Here is a 23,109-nt window from a genome sequence, read left to right as displayed (position 1 = left end):
GAGTCCGGGATTTACGGGAAATCGCAGGTTTTCGTTTGCCGGCGATTAAACTGCTTTTATTCAGCGTCTCATCAAAAATGAAAACATTTTTGAAAACTACAGGTCTCATGCGTTTTAGTGGTGAAAAAATAATTTAAAAAATCGTTCGAGAAATGAGTTTACACCCTGGGTACTTTTTTGTATACTTTTGACTATACGGACCGAGTCCGGGATTTACGGGAAATCGCAGGTTTTCGTTTGCCGGCGATTAAACTTCTTTTATTCAGCGTCTCATCCAAAATGAAAACATTTTTGAAAACTACAAGTCTCATGCGTTTTAGTGGTAAAATATAAATTTAAAAAATCGTTTGGGAAATGAGTTTTCTCCTTGGGTACTTTCTTTGTATACTTTTGACTATACGGGCCGAGTCCGGGATTTACGGGAAATCGCAGGTTTTCGTTTGCCGGCGATTAAACTTCTTTTATTCAGCGTCTCATCAAAAATGAAAACATTTTTGAAAACTACAAGTCTCATGCGTTTTAGTGGTGAAAAAATAATTTAAAAAATCGTTCGGGAAATGAGTTTACTCCCTGGGTACTTTCTTTGTATACTTTTGACTATACGGGCCGAGTCCGGGATTTACGGGAAATCGCGGGTTTTCGTTTGCCGGCGATTAAACTTCTTTTATTCAGCGTCTCATCAAAAATGAAAACATTTTTGAAAACTACAAGTCTCAAGCGTTTTAGTGGTGAAAAGATAATTTAAAAAATCGTTTTGGAAATGAGTTTACTCACAGGGTACTTTCTTTGTATACATTCGACTATACGGGCCACGCCCGGGATTTACGTGAAATCGCGGGTTTTCGTTTGCCGGCGATTAAACCACTTTCATTAAGCGTCTCATCAAAAATGAAAACATTTTTAAAAACTACAAGTCTCATGCGTTTTAGTGGTGAAAAAATAATTTAAAAAATCGTTCGGGAAATGCGTTTACATCCTGGGTACTTTCTTTGTATACTTTTGACTATACGGGCCGAGACCGGGATTTACGGGAAATCGCGGGTTTTCGTTTGCCGGCGATTAAACTTCTTTTATTCAGCGTCTCATCAAAAATGAAAACATTTTTAAAAACTACAAGTCTCATGGGCTTTAGTGGTAAAATATAAATTTAAAAAATCGTTTGGGAAATGAGTTTTCTCCCTGGGTACTTTCTTTGTATACTTTTGACTATACGGGCCGAGTCCGGGATTTACGGGAAATCGCAGGTTTTCGTTTGCCGGCGATTAAACTGCTTTTATTCAGCGTCTCATCAAAAATGAAAACATTTTTGAAAACTACAGGTCTCATGCGTTTTAGTGGTGAAAAAATAATTTAAAAAATCGTTCGAGAAATGAGTTTACACCCTGGGTACTTTTTTGTATACTTTTGACTATACGGGCCGAGTCTGGGATTTACGGGAAATCGCAGGTTTTCGTTTGTCGGCGATTAAACCACTTTCATTAAGCGTCTCATCAAAAATGAAAAGATTTCTGAAAACTGCAAGTCTCATGCGTTTTAGTGGTGAAAAAATAATTTAAAAAATCGTTCGGGAAATGAGTTTACTCCCTGGGTACTTTCTTTGTATACTTTTGACTATACGGACCGAGTCCGGGATTTACGGGAAATCGCGGGTTTTCGTTTGCCGGCGATTAAACTTCTTTTATTCAGCGTCTCATCAAAAATGAAAACATTTTTAAAAACTACAAGTCTCATGGGCTTTAGTGGTGAAATAATAATTTAAAAAATCGTTTGGGAAATTAGTTTACTCCCTGGGTACTTTCTTTGTATACTTTTGACTATACGGACCGAGTCCAGGATTTACGGGAAATCGCAGGTTTTCGTTTGCCGGCGATTAAACTTCTTTTATTCAGCGTCTCATCAAAAATGAAAACATTTTTAAAAACTACAAGTCTCATGGGCTTTAGTGGTGAAATAATAATTTAAAAAATCGTTTGGGAAATTAGTTTACTCCCTGGGTACTTTCTTTGTATACTTTTGACTATACGGACCGAGTCCAGGATTTACGGGAAATCGCAGGTTTTCGTTTGCCGGCGATTAAACTTCTTTTATTAAGCGTCTCATCAAAAATGAAAACATTTCTGAAAACTACAAGTCTCATGCGTTTTAGTGGTGAAAATTAATTTAAAAAATCGTTCGGGAAATGAGTTTACTCCCTGAGTACTTTCTTTGTATACTTTTGACTATACCGGCCGAGTCCGGGATTTACGGGAAGTCGCGGGTTTTCGTTTGCCGGCAATTAAACTTCTTTTATTTAGCGTCTCATCAAATATGAAAACATTTTTAAAAACTACAAGTCTCATGGGCTTTAGTGGTGAAATAATAATTTAAAAAATCGTTCGGGAAATGAGTTTACACCCCGGGTACTTTCTTTGTATACTTTTGACTATACGGACCGAGTCCGGGATTTACGGGAAATCGCAGGTTTTCGTTTGCCGGCGATTAAACTGCTTTTATTCAGCGTCTCATCCAAAATGAAAACATTTTTGAAAACTACAAGTCTCATGCGTTTTAGTGGTGAAAAAATAATTTAAAAAATCGTTCGGGAAATGAGTTTACTCCCTGGGTACTTTCTTTGTATACTTTTGACTATACGGGCCGAGTCCGGGATTTACAGGAAGTCGCGGGTTTTCGTTTGCCGGCGATTAAACTTCTTTTATTCAGCGTCTCATCAAAAATAAAAATATTTTTAAATACTACAAGTCTAATGGGCTTTAGTGGTGAAATAATAATTTAAAAAATCGTTCGGGAAATGAGTTTACACCCTGGGTACTTTCTTTGTATACTTTTGACTATACGGGCCGAGTCTGGGATTTACGGGAAATCGCAGGTTTTCGTTTGTCGGCGATTAAACCACTTTCATTAAGCGTCTAATCAAAAATGAAAAGATTTCTGAAAACTGCAAGTCTCATGCGTTTTAGTGGTGAAAAAATAATTTAAAAAATCGTTCGGGAAATGAGTTTACTCCCTGGGTACTTTCTTTGTATACTTTTGACTATACGGACCGAGTCCGGGATTTACGGGAAATCGCGGGTTTTCGTTTGCCGGCGATTAAACTTCTTTTATTCAGCGTCTCATCAAAAATGAAAACATTTTTAAAAACTACAAGTCTCATGGGCTTTAGTGGTGAAATAATAATTTAAAAAATCGTTTGGGAAATTAGTTTACTCCCTGGGTACTTTCTTTGTATACTTTTGACTATACGGACCGAGTCCAGAATTTACGGGAAATCGCAGGTTTTCGTTTGCCGGCGATTAAATTTCTTTTATTCAGCGTCTCATCAAAAATGTAAACATTTTTAAAAACTACAAGTCTCATGCGTTTTAGTGGTGAAAAAAAAATTTAAAAAATCGTTCGGGAAATGAGTTTACTCCCTGGGTACTTTTTTTGTATACATTCGACTATGCGGGCCAAGCCCGGGATTTACGGGAAATCGCGGGATTTCGTTTGCCGGCTATTAAACCTCTTTTATTAAGCGTGTCATCAAAAATGAAAACATTTTTGAAAACTGCAAGTCTCATGCGTTTTAGTGGTGCAAAGATAATTGAAAAAATCGTTTCGGAAATGAGTTTACTCACAGGGTACTTTCTTTGTATACATTCGACTATACGGGCCAAGCCCGGGATTTACGGGAAATCGCGGGTTTTCGTTTGCCGGCGATTGAACAACTTTCATTAAGCGTCTCATCAAAAATGAAAACATTTCTGAAAACTACAAGTCTCGTGCGTTTTAGTGGTGAAAATTAATTTAAAAAATCGTTCGGGAAATGAGTTTACTCCCTGAGTACTTTCTTTGTATACTTTTGACTATACCGGCCGAGTCCGGGATTTACGGGAAGTCGCGGGTTTTCGTTTGCCGGCAATTAAACTTCTTTTATTCAGCGTCTCATCAAATATGAAAACATTTTTAAAAACTACAAGTCTCATGGGCTTTAGTGGTGAAATAATAATTTAAAAAATCGTTCGGGAAATGAGTTTACACCCCGGGTACTTTCTTTGTATACTTTTGACTATACGGACCGAGTCCGGGATTTACGGGAAATCGCAGGTTTTCGTTTGCCGGCGATTAAACTGCTTTTATTCAGCGTCTCATCCAAAATGAAAACATTTTTGAAAACTACAAGTTTCATGCGTTTTAGTGGTGAAAAAATAATTTAAAAAATCGTTCGGGAAATGAGTTTACTCCCTGGGTACTTTCTTTGTATACTTTTGACTATACGGGCCGAGTCCGGGATTTACGGGAAGTCGCGGGTTTTCGTTTGTCGGCGATTAAACTTCTTTTATTCAGCGTCTCATCAAAAATAAAAATATTTTTAAATACTACAAGTCTAATGGGCTTTAGTGGTGAAATAATAATTTAAAAAATCGTTCGGGAAATGAGTTTAAACCCTGGGTACTTTCTTTGTATACTTTTGACTATACGGGCCGTGTACGGGATTTACGGGAGATCGCAGGTTTTCGTTTGCCGGCGATTAAACTTCTTTTATTCAGCGTCTCACCAAAAATGAAAACATTTTTGAAAACTACAAGTCTCAAGCGTTTTAGTGGTGAAAAGATAATTTAAAAAATTGTTTTGGAAATGAGTTTACTCACAGGGTACTTTCTTTGTATACATTCGACTATACGGGCCAAGCCCAGGATTTACGGGAAATCGCAGGTTTTCGTTTGCCGGCGATTAAACCACTTTCATTAAGCGTCTCATCAAAAACGAAAACATTTCTGAAAACTACAAGTCTCATGCGTTTTAGTGGTGAAAAAATAATTTAAAAATTCGTTCGGGAAATGAGTTTACTCACTTGGTACTTTCCTTGTATACTTTTGACTATACGGGCCGAGTCGGGGATTTACGGGAAATCGCGGCTTTTCTTTTGCCGGCGATTAAACTTCTTTTATTCAGCGTCTCATCAAAAATGAAAACATTTTTAAAAATTACAAGTCTCATGGGCTTTAGTGGTGAAATAATAATTTAAATAATCGTTTGGGAAATGAGTTTACTCCCTGGGTACTTTCTTTGTATACTTTTGACTATATGGGCCGAGTCCGGGATTTACGGGAAATCGCAGGTTTTCGTTTGCCAGCGATTAAACTTCTTTTATTCAGCGTCTCATCAAAAATGAAAACATTTTTGAAAACTACAAGTCTCATGCGTTTTAGTGGTGAAAAAATAATTTAAAAAATCGTTCGGGAAATGCGTTTACACCCTGGGTACTTTCTTTGTATACTTTTGACTATACGGGCCGAGTCCGGGATTTACGGGAAATCGCGGGTTTTCGTTTGCCGGCGATTAAACTTCTTTTATTCAGCGTCTCATCAAAAATGAAAACATTTTTAAAAACTACAAGTCTCATGGGCTTTAGTGGTAAAATATAAATTTAAAAAATCGTTTGGGAAATGAGTTTTCTCCCTGGGTACTTTCTTTGTATACTTTTGACTATACGGGCCGAGTCCGGGATTTACGGGAAATCGCAGGTTTTCGTTTGCCGTCGATTAAACTTCTTTTATTCAGCGTCTCATCAAAAATAAAAACATTTTTGAAAACTACAAGTCTCATGCGTTTTAGTGGTGAAAAAATAATTTAAAAAATCGTTCGAGAAATGAGTTTACAACCTGGGTACTTTATTGTATACTTTTGACTATACGGGCCGAGTCCGGGATTTACGGGAAATCGCAGGTTTTCGTTTCTCGGCGATTAAACCACTTTCATTAAGCGTCTCATCAAAAATGAAAATATTTTTAAATACTACAAGTCTAATGGGCTTTAGTGGTGAAATAATAATTTAAAACATCGTTCGGGAAATGAGTTTACACCCTGGGTACTTTCTTTGTATACTTTTGACTATACGGGCCGAGTACGGGATTTACGGGAGATCGCAGGTTTTCGTTTGCCGGCGATTAAACTTCTTTTATTCAGCGTCTCACCAAAAATGAAAACATTTTTGAAAACTACAAGTCTCAAGCGTTTTAGTGGTGAAAAGATAATTTAAAAAATTGTTTTGGAAATGAGTTTACTCACAGGGTACTTTCTTTGTATACATTCGACTATACGGGCCAAGCCCAGGATTTACGGGAAATCGCAGGTTTTCGTTTGCCGGCGATTAAACCACTTTCATTAAGCGTCTCATCAAAAACGAAAACATTTCTGAAAACTACAAGTCTCATGCGTTTTAGTGGTGAAAAAATAATTTAAAAATTCGTTCGGGAAATGAGTTTACTCACTTGGTACTTTCCTTGTATACTTTTGACTATACGGGCCGAGTCGGGGATTTACGGGAAATCGCGGCTTTTCGTTTGCCGGCGATTAAACTTCTTTTATTCAGCGTCTCATCAAAAATGAAAACATTTTTAAAAATTACAAGTCTCATGGGCTTTAGTGGTGAAATAATAATTTAAATAATCGTTTGGGAAATGAGTTTACTCCCTGGGTACTTTCTTTGTATACTTTTGACTATATGGGTCGAGTCCGGGAATTACGGGAAATCGCAGGTTTTCGTTTGCCAGCGATTAAACTTCTTTTATTCAGCGTCTCATCAAAAATGAAAACATTTTTGAAAACTACAAGTCTCATGCGTTTTAGTGGTGAAAAAATAATTTAAAAAATCGTTCGGGAAATGCGTTTACACCCTGGGTACTTTCTTTGTATACTTTTGACTATACGGGCCGAGTCCGGGATTTACGGGAAATCGCGGGTTTTCGTTTGCCAGCGATTAAACTTCTTTTATTCAGCGTCTCATCAAAAATGAAAACATTTTTGAAAACTACAAGTCTCATGCGTTTTAGTGGTGAAAAAATAATTTAAAAAATCGTTCGAGAAATGAGTTTACAACCTGGGTACTTTATTGTATACTTTTGACTATACGGGCCGAGTCCGGGATTTACGGGAAATCGCAGGTTTTCGTTTCTCGGCGATTAAACCACTTTCATTAAGCGTCTCATCAAAAATGAAAAGATTTCTGAAAACTACAAGTCTCATGCGTTTTAGTGGTGAAAAAATAATTTAAAAAATCGTTCGGGAAATGAGTTTACTCCCTGGGTACTTTCTTTGTATACTTTTGACTATACGGGCCGAGTCCGGAATTTACGGGAAATCGCGGGTTTTCGTTTGCCGGCGATTAAATTTCTTTTATTCAGCGTCTCATCAAAAATAAAAATATTTTTAAATACTACAAGTCTCATGGGCTTTAGTGGTGAAATAATAATTTAAAAAATCGTTCGGGAAATGAATTTACACCCTGGGTACTTTCTTTGTATACTTTTGACTATACGGGCCGAGTACGGGATTTACGGGAAATCGCGGGTTTTCGTTTGCCGGTGATTAAACTTCTTTTATTCAGCGTCTCATCAAAAATGAAAACATTTTTAAAAATTACAAGTCTCATGGGCTTTAGTGGTGAAATAATAATTTAAATAATCGTTTGGGAAATGAGTTTACTCCCTGGGTACTTTCTTTGTATACTTTTGACTATATGGGCCGAGTCCGGGATTTACGGGAAATCGCAGGTTTTCGTTTGCCAGCGATTAAACTTCTTTTATTCAGCGTCTCATCAAAAATGAAAACATTTTTGAAAACTAAAAGTCTCATGCGTTTTAGTGGTGAAAAAATAATTTAAAAAATCGTTTGGGAAATGCGTTTACACCCTGGGTACTTTCTTTGTATACTTTTGACTATACGGGCCGAGTCCGGGATTTTTTTTGATTTTTTTTTTTGATTTTCTCTTTATTTAACGTCGATACATACAATAGTATTTAAATAACTAATTTAAATCGACAAATAACTAATTTAAATCGACAGGGGATTTACGGGAAATCGCGGGTTTTCGTTTGCCGGCGATTAAACTTCTTTTATTCAGCGTCTCATCAAAAATGAAAACATTTTTAAAAACTACAAGTCTCATGGGCTTTAGTGGTATAATATAAATTTAAAAAATCGTTTGGGAAATGAGTTTTCTCCCTGGGTACTTTCTTTGTATACTTTTGACTATACGGGCCGAGTCCGGGATTTACGGGAAATCGCAGGTTTTCGTTTGCCGTCGATTAAACTTCTTTTATTCAGCGTCTCATCAAAAATGAAAACATTTTTGAAAACTACAAGTCTCATGCGTTTTAGTGGTGAAAAAATAATTTAAAAAATCGTTCGAGAAATGAGTTTACAACCTGGGTACTTTTTTGTATACTTTTGACTATACGGGCCGAGTCCGGGATTTACGGGAAATCGCAGGTTTTCGTTTCTCGGCGATTAAACCACTTTCATTAAGCGTCTCATCAAAAATGAAAACATTTCTGAAAACTACAAGTCTCGTGCGTTTTAGTGGTGAAAATTAATTTAAAAAATCGTTCGGGAAATGAGTTTACTCCCTGAGTACTTTCTTTGTATACTTTTGACTATACCGGCCGAGTCCGGGATTTACGGGAAGTCGCGGGTTTTAGTTTGCCGGCAATTAAACTTCTTTTATTCAGCGTCTCATCAAATATGAAAACATTTTTAAAAACTACAAGTCTCATGGGCTTTAGTGGTGAAATAATAATTTAAAAAATCGTTCGGGAAATGAGTTTACACCCCGGGTACTTTCTTTGTATACTTTTGACTATACGGACCGAGTCTGGGATTTACGGGAAATCGCAGGTTTTCGTTTGCCGGCGATTAAACTGCTTTTATTCAGCGTCTCATCCAAAATGAAAACATTTTTGAAAACTACAAGTTTCATGCGTTTTAGTGGTGAAAAAATAATTTAAAAAATCGTTCGGGAAATGAGTTTACTCCCTGGGTACTTTCTTTGTATACTTTTGACTATACGGGCCGAGTCCGGGATTTACGGGAAGTCGCGGGTTTTCGTTTGCCGGCGATTAAACTTCTTTTATTCAGCGTCTCATCAAAAATAAAAATATTTTTAAATACTACAAGTCTAATGGGCTTTAGTGGTGAAATAATAATTTAAAAAATCGTTCGGGAAATGAGTTTACACCCTGGGTACTTTCTTTGTATACTTTTGTTTATACGGGCCGAGTACGGGATTTACGGGAGATCGCAGGTTTTCGTTTGCCGGCGATTAAACTTCTTTTATTCAGCGTCTCACCAAAAATGAAAACATTTTTGAAAATTACAAGTCTCATGGGCTTTAGTGGTGAAATAATAATTTAAATAATCGTTTGGGAAATGAGTTTACTCCCTGGGTACTTTCTTTGTATACTTTTGACTATATGGGTCGAGTCGGGGATTTACGGGAAATCGCGGCTTTTCGTTTGCCGGCGATTAAACTTCTTTTATTCAGCGTCTCATCAAAAATAAAAACATTTTTAAAAATTACAAGTCTCATGGGCTTTAGTGGTGAAATAATAATTTAAATAATCGTTTGGGAAATGAGTTTACTCCCTGGGTACTTTCTTTGTATACTTTTGACTATATGGGTCGAGTCCGGGAATTACGGGAAATCGCAGGTTTTCGTTTGCCAGCGATTAAACTTCTTTTATTCAGCGTCTCATCAAAAATGAAAACATTTTTGAAAACTACAAGTCTCATGCGTTTTAGTGGTGAAAAAATAATTTAAAAAATCGTTCGGGAAATGCGTTTACACCCTGGGTACTTTCTTTGTATACTTTTGACTATACGGGCCGAGTCCGGGATTTACGGGAAATCGCGGGTTTTCGTTTGCCAGCGATTAAACTTCTTTTATTCAGCGTCTCATCAAAAATGAAAACATTTTTGAAAACTACAAGTCTCATGCGTTTTAGTGGTGAAAAAATAATTTAAAAAATCGTTCGAGAAATGAGTTTACAACCTGGGTACTTTTTTGTATACTTTTGACTATACGGGCCGTGTCCGGGATTTACGGGAAATCGCAGGTTTTCGTTTCTCGGCGATTAAACCACTTTCATTAAGCGTCTCATCAAAAATGAAAACATTTCTGAAAACTACAAGTCTCGTGCGTTTTAGTGGTGAAAATTAATTTAAAAAATCGTTCGGGAAATGAGTTTACTCCCTGAGTACTTTCTTTGTATACTTTTGACTATACCGGCCGAGTCCGGGATTTACGGGAAGTCGCGGGTTTTCGTTTGCCGGCAATTAAACTTCTTTTATTCAGCGTCTCATCAAATATGAAAACATTTTTAAAAACTACAAGTCTCATGGGCTTTAGTGGTGAAATAATAATTTAAAAAATCGTTCGGGAAATAAGTTTACACCCCGGGTACTTTCTTTGTATACTTTTGACTATACGGACCGAGTCCGGGATTTACGGTTTTCGTTTGCCGGCGATTAAACTGCTTTTATTCAGCGTCTCATCCAAAATGAAAACATTTTTGAAAACTACAAGTTTCATGCGTTTTAGTGGTGAAAAAATAATTTAAAAAATCGTTCGGGAAATGAGTTTACTCCCTGGGTACTTTCTTTGTATACTTTTGACTATACGGGCCGAGTCCGGGATTTACGGGAAGTCGCGGGTTTTCGTTTGCCAGCGATTAAACTTCTTTTATTCAGCGTCTCATCAAAAATAAAAATATTTTTAAATACTACAAGTCTAATGGGCTTTAGTGGTGAAATAATAATTTAAAAAATCGTTCGGGAAATGAGTTTACACCCTGGGTACTTTCTTTGTATACTTTTGACTATACGGGCCGAGTACGGGATTTACGGGAGATCGCAGTTTTTCGTTTGCCGGCGATTAAACTTCTTTTATTGAGCGTCTCACCAAAAATGAAAACATTTTTGAAAATTACAAGTCTCATGGGCTTTAGTGGTGAAAAAATAATTTAAAAAATCGTTCGGGAAATGCGTTTACACCCTGGGTACTTTCTTTGTATACTTTTGACTATACGGGCCGAGTCCGGGATTTACGGGAAATCGCGGGTTTTCGTTTGCCAGCGATTAAACTTCTTTTATTCAGCGTCTCATCAAAAATGAAAACATTTTTGAAAACTACAAGTCTCATGCGTTTTAGTGGTGAAAAAATAATTTAAAAAATCGTTCGAGAAATGAGTTTACAACCTGGGTACTTTTTTGTATACTTTTGACTATACGGGCCGTGTCCGGGATTTACGGGAAATCGCAGGTTTTCGTTTCTCGGCGATTAAACCACTTTCATTAAGCGTCTCATCAAAAATGAAAACATTTCTGAAAACTACAAGTCTCGTGCGTTTTAGTGGTGAAAATTAATTTAAAAAATCGTTCGGGAAATGAGTTTACTCCCTGAGTACTTTCTTTGTATACTTTTGACTATACCGGCCGAGTCCGGGATTTACGGGAAGTCGCGGGTTTTCGTTTGCCGGCAATTAAACTTCTTTTATTCAGCGTCTCATCAAATATGAAAACATTTTTAAAAACTACAAGTCTCATGGGCTTTAGTGGTGAAATAATAATTTAAAAAATCGTTCGGGAAATAAGTTTACACCCCGGGTACTTTCTTTGTATACTTTTGACTATACGGACCGAGTCCGGGATTTACGGTTTTCGTTTGCCGGCGATTAAACTGCTTTTATTCAGCGTCTCATCCAAAATGAAAACATTTTTGAAAACTACAAGTTTCATGCGTCTTAGTGGTGAAAAAATAATTTAAAAAATCGTTCGGGAAATGAGTTTACTCCCTGGGTACTTTCTTTGTATACTTTTGACTATACGGGCCGAGTCCGGGATTTACGGGAAGTCGCGGGTTTTCGTTTGCCAGCGATTAAACTTCTTTTATTCAGCGTCTCATCAAAAATGAAAACATTTTTGAAAACTACAAGTCTCATGCGTTTTAGTGGTGAAAAAATAATTTAAAAAATCGTTCGGGAAATGCGTTTACACCCTGGGTACTTTCTTTGTATACTTTTGACTATACGGGCTGAGTCCGGGATTTACGGGAAATCGCGGGTTTTCGTTTGCCAGCGATTAAACTTCTTTTATTCAGCGTCTCATCAAAAATGAAAACATTTTTGAAAACTACAAGTCTCATGCGTTTTAGTGGTGAAAAAATAATTTAAAAAATCGTTCGAGAAATGAGTTTACAACCTGGGTACTTTTTTGTATACTTTTGACTATACGGGCCGTGTCCGGGATTTACGGGAAATCGCAGGTTTTCGTTTCTCGGCGATTAAACCACTTTCATTAAGCGTCTCATCAAAAATGAAAACATTTCTGAAAACTACAAGTCTCGTGCGTTTTAGTGGTGAAAATTAATTTAAAAAATCGTTCGGGAAATGAGTTTACTCCCTGAGTACTTTCTTTGTATACTTTTGACTATACCGGCCGAGTCCGGGATTTACGGGAAGTCGCGGGTTTTCGTTTGCCGGCAATTAAACTTCTTTTATTCAGCGTCTCATCAAATATGAAAACATTTTTAAAAACTACAAGTCTCATGGGCTTTAGTGGTGAAATAATAATTTAAAAAATCCTTCGGGAAATAAGTTTACACCCCGGGTACTTTCTTTGTATACTTTTGACTATACGGACCGAGTCCGGGATTTACGGTTTTCGTTTGCCGGCGATTAAACTGCTTTTATTCAGCGTCTCATCCAAAATGAAAACATTTTTGAAAACTACAAGTTTCATGCGTTTTAGTGGTGAAAAAATAATTTAAAAAATCGTTCGGGAAATGAGTTTACTCCCTGGGTACTTTCTTTGTATACTTTTGACTATACGGGCCGAGTCCGGGATTTACGGGAAGTCGCGGGTTTTCGTTTGCCAGCGATTAAACTTCTTTTATTCAGCGTCTCATCAAAAATAAAAATATTTTTAAATACTACAAGTCTAATGGGCTTTAGTGGTGAAATAATAATTTAAAAAATCGTTCGGGAAATGAGTTTACACCCTGGGTACTTTCTTTGTATACTTTTGACTATACGGGCCGAGTACGGGATTTACGGGAGATCGCAGTTTTTCGTTTGCCGGCGATTAAACTTCTTTTATTCAGCGTCTCACCAAAAATGAAAACATTTTTGAAAATTACAAGTCTCATGGGCTTTAGTGGTGAAATAATAATTTAAATAATCGTTTGGGAAATGAGTTTACTCCCTGGGTACTTTCTTTGTATACTTTTGACTATATGGGTCGAGTCGGGGATTTACGGGAAATCGCGGCTTTTCGTTTGCCGGCGATTAAACTTCTTTTATTCAGCGTCTCATCAAAAATGAAAACATTTTTAAAAATTACAAGTCTCATGGGCTTTAGTGGTGAAATAATAATTTAAATAATCGTTTGGGAAATGAGTTTACTCCCTGGGTACTTTCTTTGTATACTTTTGACTATATGGGTCGAGTCCGGGAATTACGGGAAATCGCAGGTTTTCGTTTGCCAGCGATTAAACTTCTTTTATTCAGCGTCTCATCAAAAATGAAAACATTTTTGAAAACTACAAGTCTCATGCGTTTTAGTGGTGAAAAAATAATTTAAAAAATCGTTCGGGAAATGCGTTTACACCCTGGGTACTTTCTTTGTATACTTTTGACTATACGGGCCGAGTCCGGGATTTACGGGAAATCGCGGGTTTTCGTTTGCCAGCGATTAAACTTCTTTTATTCAGCGTCTCATCAAAAATGAAAACATTTTTGAAAACTACAAGTCTCATGCGTTTTAGTGGTGAAAAAATAATTTAAAAAATCGTTCGAGAAATGAGTTTACAACCTGGGTACTTTTTTGTATACTTTTGACTATACGGGCCGTGTCCGGGATTTACGGGAAATCGCAGGTTTTCGTTTCTCGGCGATTAAACCACTTTCATTAAGCGTCTCATCAAAAATGAAAACATTTCTGAAAACTACAAGTCTCGTGCGTTTTAGTGGTGAAAATTAATTTAAAAAATCGTTCGGGAAATGAGTTTACTCCCTGAGTACTTTCTTTGTATACTTTTGACTATACCGGCCGAGTCCGGGATTTACGGGAAGTCGCGGGTTTTCGTTTGCCGGCAATTAAACTTCTTTTATTCAGCGTCTCATCAAATATGAAAACATTTTTAAAAACTACAAGTCTCATGGGCTTTAGTGGTGAAATAATAATTTAAAAAATCGTTCGGGAAATAAGTTTACACCCCGGGTACTTTCTTTGTATACTTTTGACTATACGGACCGAGTCCGGGATTTACGGTTTTCGTTTGCCGGCGATTAAACTGCTTTTATTCAGCGTCTCATCCAAAATGAAAACATTTTTGAAAACTACAAGTTTCATGCGTTTTAGTGGTGAAAAAATAATTTAAAAAATCGTTCGGGAAATGAGTTTACTCCCTGGGTACTTTCTTTGTATACTTTTGACTATACGGGCCGAGTCCGGGATTTACGGGAAGTCGCGGGTTTTCGTTTGCCAGCGATTAAACTTCTTTTATTCAGCGTCTCATCAAAAATAAAAATATTTTTAAATACTACAAGTCTAATGGGCTTTAGTGGTGAAATAATAATTTAAAAAATCGTTCGGGAAATGAGTTTACACCCTGGGTACTTTCTTTGTATACTTTTGACTATACGGGCCGAGTACGGGATTTACGGGAGATCGCAGTTTTTCGTTTGCCGGCGATTAAACTTCTTTTATTCAGCGTCTCACCAAAAATGAAAACATTTTTGAAAATTACAAGTCTCATGGGCTTTAGTGGTGAAATAATAATTTAAATAATCGTTTGGGAAATGAGTTTACTCCCTGGGTACTTTCTTTGTATACTTTTGACTATATGGGTCGAGTCGGGGATTTACGGGAAATCGCGGCTTTTCGTTTGCCGGCGATTAAACTTCTTTTATTCAGCGTCTCATCAAAAATGAAAACATTTTTAAAAATTACAAGTCTCATGGGCTTTAGTGGTGAAATAATAATTTAAATAATCGTTTGGGAAATGAGTTTACTCCCTGGGTACTTTCTTTGTATACTTTTGACTATATGGGTCGAGTCCGGGAATTACGGGAAATCGCAGGTTTTCGTTTGCCAGCGATTAAACTTCTTTTATTCAGCGTCTCATCAAAAATGAAAACATTTTTGAAAACTACAAGTCTCATGCGTTTTAGTGGTGAAAAAATAATTTAAAAAATCGTTCGGGAAATGCGTTTACACCCTGGGTACTTTCTTTGTATACTTTTGACTATACGGGCCGAGTCCGGGATTTACGGGAAATCGCGGGTTTTCGTTTGCCAGCGATTAAACTTCTTTTATTCAGCGTCTCATCAAAAATGAAAACATTTTTGAAAACTACAAGTCTCATGCGTTTTAGTGGTGAAAAAATAATTTAAAAAATCGTTCGAGAAATGAGTTTACAACCTGGGTACTTTTTTGTATACTTTTGACTATACGGGCCGTGTCCGGGATTTACGGGAAATCGCAGGTTTTCGTTTCTCGGCGATTAAACCACTTTCATTAAGCGTCTCATCAAAAATGAAAACATTTCTGAAAACTACAAGTCTCGTGCGTTTTAGTGGTGAAAATTAATTTAAAAAATCGTTCGGGAAATGAGTTTACTCCCTGAGTACTTTCTTTGTATACTTTTGACTATACCGGCCGAGTCCGGGATTTACGGGAAGTCGCGGGTTTTCGTTTGCCGGCAATTAAACTTCTTTTATTCAGCGTCTCATCAAATATGAAAACATTTTTAAAAACTACAAGTCTCATGGGCTTTAGTGGTGAAATAATAATTTAAAAAATCGTTCGGGAAATAAGTTTACACCCCGGGTACTTTCTTTGTATACTTTTGACTATACGGACCGAGTCCGGGATTTACGGTTTTCGTTTGCCGGCGATTAAACTGCTTTTATTCAGCGTCTCATCCAAAATGAAAACATTTTTGAAAACTACAAGTTTCATGCGTTTTAGTGGTGAAAAAATAATTTAAAAAATCGTTCGGGAAATGAGTTTACACCCCGGGTACTTTCTTTGTATACTTTTGACTATACGGACCGAGTCCGGGATTTACGGTTTTCGTTTGCCGGCGATTAAACTGCTTTTATTCAGCGTCTCATCCAAAATGAAAACATTTTTGAAAACTACAAGTTTCATGCGTTTTAGTGGTGAAAAAATAATTTAAAAAATCGTTCGGGAAATGAGTTTACTCCCTGGGTACTTTCTTTGTATACTTTTGACTATACGGGCCGAGTCCGGGATTTACGGGAAGTCGCGGGTTTTCGTTTGCCAGCGATTAAACTTCTTTTATTCAGCGTCTCATCAAAAATAAAAATATTTTTAAATACTACAAGTCTAATGGGCTTTAGTGGTGAAATAATAATTTAAAAAATCGTTCGGGAAATGAGTTTACACCCTGGGTACTTTCTTTGTATACTTTTGACTATACGGGCCGAGTACGGGATTTACGGGAGATCGCAGTTTTTCGTTTGCCGGCGATTAAACTTCTTTTATTCAGCGTCTCACCAAAAATGAAAACATTTTTGAAAATTACAAGTCTCATGGGCTTTAGTGGTGAAATAATAATTTAAATAATCGTTTGGGAAATGAGTTTACTCCCTGGGTACTTTCTTTGTATACTTTTGACTATATGGGTCGAGTCGGGGATTTACGGGAAATCGCGGCTTTTCGTTTGCCGGCGATTAAACTTCTTTTATTCAGCGTCTCATCAAAAATGAAAACATTTTTAAAAATTACAAGTCTCATGGGCTTTAGTGGTGAAATAATAATTTAAATAATCGTTTGGGAAATGAGTTTACTCCCTGGGTACTTTCTTTGTATACTTTTGACTATATGGGTCGAGTCCGGGAATTACGGGAAATCGCAGGTTTTCGTTTGCCAGCGATTAAACTTCTTTTATTCAGCGTCTCATCAAAAATGAAAACATTTTTGAAAACTACAAGTCTCATGCGTTTTAGTGGTGAAAAAATAATTTAAAAAATCGTTCGGGAAATGCGTTTACACCCTGGGTACTTTCTTTGTATACTTTTGACTATACGGGCCGAGTCCGGGATTTACGGGAAATCGCGGGTTTTCGTTTGCCAGCGATTAAACTTCTTTTATTCAGCGTCTCATCAAAAATGAAAACATTTTTGAAAACTACAAGTCTCATGCGTTTTAGTGGTGAAAAAATAATTTAAAAAATCGTTCGAGAAATGAGTTTACAACCTGGGTACTTTTTTGTATACTTTTGACTATACGGGCCGTGTCCGGGATTTACGGGAAATCGCAGGTTTTCGTTTCTCGGCGATTAAACCACTTTCATTAAGCGTCTCATCAAAAATGAAAACATTTCTGAAAACTACAAGTCTCGTGCGTTTTAGTGGTGAAAATTAATTTAAAAAATCGTTCGGGAAATGAGTTTACTCCCTGAGTACTTTCTTTGTATACTTTTGACTATACCGGCCGAGTCCGGGATTTACGGGAAGTCGCGGGTTTTCGTTTGCCGGCAATTAAACTTCTTTTATTCAGCGTCTCATCAAATATGAAAACATTTTTAAAAACTACAAGTCTCATGGGCTTTAGTGGTGAAATAATAATTTAAAAAATCGTTCGGGAAATAAGTTTACACCCCGGGTACTTTCTTTGTATACTTTTGACTATACGGACCGAGTCCGGGATTTACGGTTTTCGTTTGCCGGCGATTAAACTGCTTTTATTCAGCGTCTCATCCAAAATGAAAACATTTTTGAAAACTACAAGTTTCATGCGTTTTAGTGGTGAAAAAATAATTTAAAAAATCGTTCGGGAAATGAGTTTACTCCCTGGGTACTTTCTTTGTATACTTTTGACTATACGGGCCGAGTCCGGGATTTACGGGAAGTCGCGGGTTTTCGTTTGCCAGCGATTAAACTTCTTTTATTCAGCGTCTCATCAAAAATAAAAATATTTTTAAATACTACAAGTCTAATGGGCTTTAGTGGTGAAATAATAATTTAAAAAATCGTTCGGGAAATGAGTTTACACCCTGGGTACTTTCTTTGTATACTTTTGACTATACGGGCCGAGTACGGGATTTACGGGAGATCGCAGTTTTTCGTTTGCCGGCGATTAAACTTCTTTTATTCAGCGTCTCACCAAAAATGAAAACATTTTTGAAAATTACAAGTCTCATGGGCTTTAGTGGTGAAATAATAATTTAAATAATCGTTTGGGAAATGAGTTTACTCCCTGGGTACTTTCTTTGTATACTTTTGACTATATGGGTCGAGTCGGGGATTTACGGGAAATCGCGGCTTTTCGTTTGCCGGCGATTAAACTTCTTTTATTCAGCGTCTCATCAAAAATGAAAACATTTTTAAAAATTACAAGTCTCATGGGCTTTAGTGGTGAAATAATAATTTAAATAATCGTTTGGGAAATGAGTTTACTCCCTGGGTACTTTCTTTGTATACTTTTGACTATATGGGTCGAGTCCGGGAATTACGGGAAATCGCAGGTTTTCGTTTGCCAGCGATTAAACTTCTTTTATTCAGCGTCTCATCAAAAATGAAAACATTTTTGAAAACTACAAGTCTCATGCGTTTTAGTGGTGAAAAAATAATTTAAAAAATCGTTCGGGAAATGCGTTTACACCCTGGGTACTTTCTTTGTATACTTTTGACTATACGGGCCGAGTCCGGGATTTACGGGAAATCGCGGGTTTTCGTTTGCCAGCGATTAAACTTCTTTTATTCAGCGTCTCATCAAAAATGAAAACATTTTTGAAAACTACAAGTCTCATGCGTTTTAGTGGTGAAAAAATAATTTAAAAAATCGTTCGAGAAATGAGTTTACAACCTGGGTACTTTTTTGTATACTTTTGACTATACGGGCCGTGTCCGGGATTTACGGGAAATCGCAGGTTTTCGTTTCTCGGCGATTAAACCACTTTCATTAAGCGTCTCATCAAAAATGAAAACATTTCTGAAAACTACAAGTCTCGTGCGTTTTAGTGGTGAAAATTAATTTAAAAAATCGTTCGGGAAATGAGTTTACTCCCTGAGTACTTTCTTTGTATACTTTTGACTATACCGGCCGAGTCCGGGATTTACGGGAAGTCGCGGGTTTTCGTTTGCCGGCAATTAAACTTCTTTTATTCAGCGTCTCATCAAATATGAAAACATTTTTAAAAACTACAAGTCTCATGGGCTTTAGTGGTGAAATAATAATTTAAAAAATCGTTCGGGAAATAAGTTTACACCCCGGGTACTTTCTTTGTATACTTTTGACTATACGGACCGAGTCCGGGATTTACGGTTTTCGTTTGCCGGCGATTAAACTGCTTTTATTCAGCGTCTCATCCAAAATGAAAACATTTTTGAAAACTACAAGTTTCATGCGTTTTAGTGGTGAAAAAATAATTTAAAAAATCGTTCGGGAAATGAGTTTACTCCCTGGGTACTTTCTTTGTATACTTTTGACTATACGGGCCGAGTCCGGGATTTACGGGAAGTCGCGGGTTTTCGTTTGCCAGCGATTAAACTTCTTTTATTCAGCGTCTCATCAAAAATAAAAATATTTTTAAATACTACAAGTCTAATGGGCTTTAGTGGTGAAATAATAATTTAAAAAATCGTTCGGGAAATGAGTTTACACCCTGGGTACTTTCTTTGTATACTTTTGACTATACGGGCCGAGTACGGGATTTACGGGAGATCGCAGTTTTTCGTTTGCCGGCGATTAAACTTCTTTTATTCAGCGTCTCACCAAAAATGAAAACATTTTTGAAAACTACAAGTCTCAAGCGTTTTAGTGGTGAAAAGATAATTTAAAAAATTGTTTTGGAAATGAGTTTACTCACAGGGTACTTTCTTTGTATACATTCGACTATACGGGCCGAGTCCGGGATTTACGGGAAGTCGCGGGTTTTCGTTTGCCGGCGATTAAACTTCTTTTATTCAGCGTCTCATCAAAAATGAAAACATTTCTGAAAACTACAAGTCTCGTGCGTTTTAGTGGTGAAAATTAATTTAAAAAATCGTTCGGAAAATGAGTTTACTCCCTGAGTACTTTCTTTGAATACTTTTGACTATACCGGCCGAGTCCGGGATTTACGGGAAGTCGCGGGTTTTCGTTTGCCGGCAATTAAACTTCTTTTATTCAGCGTCTCATCAAATATGAAAACATTTTTAAAAACTACAAGTCTCATGGGCTTTAGTGGTGAAATAATAATTTAAAAAATCGTTCGGGAAATAAGTTTACACCCCGGGTACTTTCTTTGTATACTTTTGACTATACGGACCGAGTCCGGGATTTACGGTTTTCGTTTGCCGGCGATTAAACTGCTTTTATTCAGCGTCTCATCCAAAATGAAAACATTTTTGAAAACTACAAGTTTCATGCGTTTTAGTGGTGAAAAAATAATTTAAAAAATCGTTCGGGAAATGAGTTTACTCCCTGGGTACTTTCTTTGTATACTTTTGACTATACGGGCCGAGTCCGGGATTTACGGGAAGTCGCGGGTTTTCGTTTGCCGGCGATTAAACTTCTTTTATTCAGCGTCTCATCAAAAATAAAAATATTTTTAAATACTACAAGTCTAATGGGCTTTAGTGGTGAAATAATAATTTAAAAAATCGTTCGGGAAATGAGTTTACACCCTGGGTACTTTCTTTGTATACTTTTGACTATACGGGCCGAGTACGGGATTTACGGGAGATCGCAGTTTTTCGTTTGCCGGCGATTAAACTTCTTTTATTCAGCGTCTCACCAAAAATGAAAACATTTTTGAAAACTACAAGTCTCAAGCGTTTTAGTGGTGAAAAGATAATTTAAAAAATTGTTTTGGAAATGAGTTTACTCACAGGGTACTTTCTTTGTATACATTCGACTATACGGGCCGAGTCCGGGATTTACGGGAAGTCGCGGGTTTTCGTTTGCCGGCAATTAAACTTCTTTTATTCAGCGTCTCATCAAAAATGAAAACATTTTTAAAAATTACAAGTCTCATGGGCTTTAGTGGTGAAATAATAATTTAAATAATCGTTTGGGAAATGAGTTTACTCCCTGGGTACTTTCTTTGTATACTTTTGACTATATGGGTCGAGTCCGGGAATTACGGGAAATCGCAGGTTTTCGTTTGCCAGCGATTAAACTTCTTTTATTCAGCGTCTCATCAAAAATGAAAACATTTTTGAAAACTACAAGTCTCATGCGTTTTAGTGGTGAAAAAATAATTTAAAAAATCGTTCGGGAAATGCGTTTACACCCTGGGTACTTTCTTTGTATACTTTTGACTATACGGGCCGAGTCCGGGATTTACGGGAAATCGCGGGTTTTCGTTTGCCAGCGATTAAACTTCTTTTATTCAGCGTCTCATCAAAAATGAAAACATTTTTGAAAACTACAAGTCTCATGCGTTTTAGTGGTGAAAAAATAATTTAAAAAATCGTTCGAGAAATGAGTTTACAACCTGGGTACTTTTTTGTATACTTTTGACTATACGGGCCGTGTCCGGGATTTACGGGAAATCGCAGGTTTTCGTTTCTCGGCGATTAAACCACTTTCATTAAGCGTCTCATCAAAAATGAAAACATTTCTGAAAACTACAAGTCTCGTGCGTTTTAGTGGTGAAAATTAATTTAAAAAATCGTTCGGGAAATGAGTTTACTCCCTGAGTACTTTCTTTGTATACTTTTGACTATACCGGCCGAGTCCGGGATTTACGGGAAGTCGCGGGTTTTCGTTTGCCGGCAATTAAACTTCTTTTATTCAGCGTCTCATCAAAAATAAAAATATTTTTAAATACTACAAGTCTAATGGGCTTTAGTGGTGAAATAATAATTTAAAAAATCGTTCGGGAAATGAGTTTACACCCTGGGTACTTTCTTTGTATACTTTTGACTATACGGGCCGAGTACGGGATTTACGGGAGATCGCAGTTTTTCGTTTGCCGGCGATTAAACTTCTTTTATTCAGCGTCTCACCAAAAATGAAAACATTTTTGAAAACTACAAGTCTCAAGCGTTTTAGTGGTGAAAAGATAATTTAAAAAATTGTTTTGGAAATGAGTTTACTCACAGGGTACTTTCTTTGTATACATTCGACTATACGGGCCGAGTCCGGGATTTACGGGAAGTCGCGGGTTTTCGTTTGCCGGCGATTAAACTTCTTTTATTCAGCGTCTCATCAAAAATGAAAACATTTCTGAAAACTACAAGTCTCGTGCGTTTTAGTGGTGAAAATTAATTTAAAAAATCGTTCGGGAAATGAGTTTACTCCCTGAGTACTTTCTTTGAATACTTTTGACTATACCGGCCGAGTCCGGGATTTACGGGAAGTCGCGGGTTTTCGTTTGCCGGCAATTAAACTTCTTTTATTCAGCGTCTCATCAAATATGAAAACATTTTTAAAAACTACAAGTCTCATGGGCTTTAGTGGTGAAATAATAATTTAAAAAATCGTTCGGGAAATAAGTTTACACCCCGGGTACTTTCTTTGTATACTTTTGACTATACGGACCGAGTCCGGGATTTACGGTTTTTGTTTGCCGGCGATTAAACTGCTTTTATTCAGCGTCTCATCCAAAATGAAAACATTTTTGAAAACTACAAGTTTCATGCGTTTTAGTGGTGAAAAAATAATTTAAAAAATCGTTCGGGAAATGAGTTTACTCCCTGGGTACTTTCTTTGTATACTTTTGACTATACGGGCCGAGTCCGGGATTTACGGGAAGTCGCGGGTTTTCGTTTGCCGGCGATTAAACTTCTTTTATTCAGCGTCTCATCAAAAATAAAAATATTTTTAAATACTACAAGTCTAATGGGCTTTAGTGGTGAAATAATAATTTAAAAAATCGTTCGGGAAATGAGTTTACACCCTGGGTACTTTCTTTGTATACTTTTGACTATACGGGCCGAGTACGGGATTTACGGGAGATCGCAGTTTTTCGTTTGCCGGCGATTAAACTTCTTTTATTCAGCGTCTCACCAAAAATGAAAACATTTTTGAAAACTACAAGTCTCAAGCGTTTTAGTGGTGAAAAGATAATTTAAAAAATTGTTTTGGAAATGAGTTTACTCACAGGGTACTTTCTTTGTATACATTCGACTATACGGGCCGAGTCCGGGATTTACGGGAAGTCGCGGGTTTTCGTTTGCCGGCGATTAAACTTCTTTTATTCAGCGTCTCATCAAAAATGAAAACATTTCTGAAAACTACAAGTCTCGTGCGTTTTAGTGGTGAAAATTAATTTAAAAAATCGTTCGGGAAATGAGTTTACTCCCTGAGTACTTTCTTTGAATACTTTTGACTATA

Source organism: Hydractinia symbiolongicarpus, chromosome 4, assembly GCF_029227915.1.
Source record: "Hydractinia symbiolongicarpus strain clone_291-10 chromosome 4, HSymV2.1, whole genome shotgun sequence".
In the NCBI taxonomy this organism is placed as follows: Eukaryota; Metazoa; Cnidaria; class Hydrozoa; order Anthoathecata; family Hydractiniidae; genus Hydractinia; species Hydractinia symbiolongicarpus.
The sequence above is the reverse complement of the archived record's forward strand: the minus strand, read 5'-3'. Positions refer to the sequence as shown.